Here is a 2,500-nt window from a genome sequence, read left to right as displayed (position 1 = left end):
ACTATTTTTACGAGCATGTCATTGATTTTTTAATGCTAAAGGAGACAATGACGTCATTATATCACCAAGAATTACTCAAGCTCCCAGTGTGCAGAACAACGTAACCGTAGAATTAGAGACCAGAAAGATTGACCAGTTCACCACAAAGGTCCTGACAGAACTTTCGCATATCGTGCCACGAACCGTTGGTGCTGAGTTCAAGATACACATAACGGCCTCCCACCTGCTTGAAGAGGCTCTCGCACTCCACCTCTGAAGTGCAGCACCAAGGTGTCATTAGTGCTGCCCTAAACACACACACTACACACACACACACACACACACACACACACACACACACACACACACACACACACACCACACACACACACACACACACACACGCACACACACACACACACACACACAAGGGTGTTCCGGAAGGAAAGTCATATATTTTAAGAAATGAAGGATCAAGTCATTCTAATTCGGGAATATTGTATGGTCAAATGCTTTTAACGCCATCACACAACGTATAGCTTGTAATTTTTTTATTATTTCAAAATGGGGCAAGATAGACTTTGTGTTGCTCGATGCAGAATAAAACACAATTTTCATCTGTCTACTCGACTAAATGAATTTCCGAACTGCGTATATATATATATATATATATATATATATATATATATATATATATATATATATAAATATATATATATATATATATATATATATATATATATATATATATATATATATATATATAATATATATATATATATACAGGGTGGGGCCAAAACTCCTTCTTTAGTAGAAAGTGTCAAAAATCTTTCAAGATCTAACTTCCCTCCTGACTTCTGGCACCCTAGCCAAAAACATCTCCAATAATTTTGCTTCTACATCTTTACCTTTATTTTCAAATCTGATGGCACCACTGCCATCTCATCTATCTCTAAAGCTGAACTCTTCGCTCAAACCTTTGCTAAAAAACTCTACCTTAGATCATTCAGGGTTTGTTTCTCCCTCTCCTCCACCCTCCGACTACTTCATACAACGCATTAAGATTCTTCACAGTGATTTTTTCCATGTCTCTCACTGGCCCTTAATCCTCGGGAGACTTATGGACCTAATGGAGTCCCTCCTGTTGTTCTCCGGAACTGTGCCTCCGTGCTTCCACCTAAGCTAGTTAAACTCTTCCAACTTTGTCTATCAACATCTACCTTTCCTTCTTGCTGGAAGTTTGCCTACATTCATCTTGTTCCTAAAAGAGTGACCGTTCTAATCTCTCAAACTACCATCCTATTGCTTTAATTTCTTGTCTCTCTAAAGTTTTTAATCTATCCTCAACAGGAAGATTCTTAAACATCTATCACTTCACAAAACTTAAATCCGATCACCAGTATGGGTTCCGTCAAGGCCGCTCCACTGGTGATCTGGCTTTCCCTACTGAGTCTTGGTCATCCTCTTTTAAGGATTTTGGTGAAACTTTTGCTGTTGCTTAAGACATATCAAAACTTGTTGATAGTCTGGCACAAAGCTTTGATTTCCAAGCTATCCTCCTGCGGGTTCTATCTTTCTCTCCGTAACATCATCTCAAGTTTCCTTTCTGACCGTTCTGTTGCTGCTGTGATAGACGGTCACTGTTCTTCTCCTAAATCTATTAACAATGGTGTTCCTCAAGGTTATGTTCTGTCACCAACTCTCTTCCTATTATTCATCAATAATCTTCTAAACAAACTTTTTGTCCTATCCCCTCCTACGCTGATGATACCATCCTGCACTTTTTCGTCTTTTCGTTGACATGCATTCCTTCGTGAAATAAATAGTTCACGCAAGGAAGGCAGAGAACGCCTGACCCTCTAAAGGTTCTGATTGGGGCAGAGCAAACTTCTGTGTTCAATGCCTCAGAAACTCAATTCTTCCATCTATCAGCTCGACACAACATCACAGACAACTATCTCCTCTTCTTCAGTGACACTCAACTGTCCCCTTCTTCTACACCGAACATCCTCGGTCTGTCCTTTACTTATAATCTAAACTGGAACCATGACATCTCATCTCTAGCTAAAACAGCTTTTATGAAGTTAAGCGTTCTGAGTCGTCTCCGCCAGTTTTTCTCAGCCCCAGTTGCTAACTCTGTACAAGAGCCTTATCCATCCATGTATGGAGTATGGTTCATATGTATGGGGGTTCATTCATACTGCTCTTTTAGGCAGGGTGGAATAGAAAGTTTTTCGTCTTATTATTTTCTCTCCTCTAACTGATTATTTTCAGCCTCTTTCTCATCGCCACAATTTTGAATATCTTGCTATCTTATAGCTATTTTCATGTCAACTGCTCTTCTCATCTTCTTAACTGCATGTCTTCTCTCCTCCCGCGGTCGCGCTGCACAAGACTTTTTCTCCCACCCCAGTTCTGTTCATCTCTCTAATGCAAGAGTTAACCAAAATAATATATGTCAATTAATGAAACAAGAGATTGATCAATCTAGATGACGACCCAGACAAGGTTTATGAAGCAG

Source organism: Scylla paramamosain, chromosome 7 (genome assembly GCF_035594125.1).
Source record: "Scylla paramamosain isolate STU-SP2022 chromosome 7, ASM3559412v1, whole genome shotgun sequence".
NCBI lineage: Eukaryota > Metazoa > Arthropoda > Malacostraca > Decapoda > Portunidae > Scylla > Scylla paramamosain.
Note: the sequence above shows the minus strand (reverse complement) of the source record.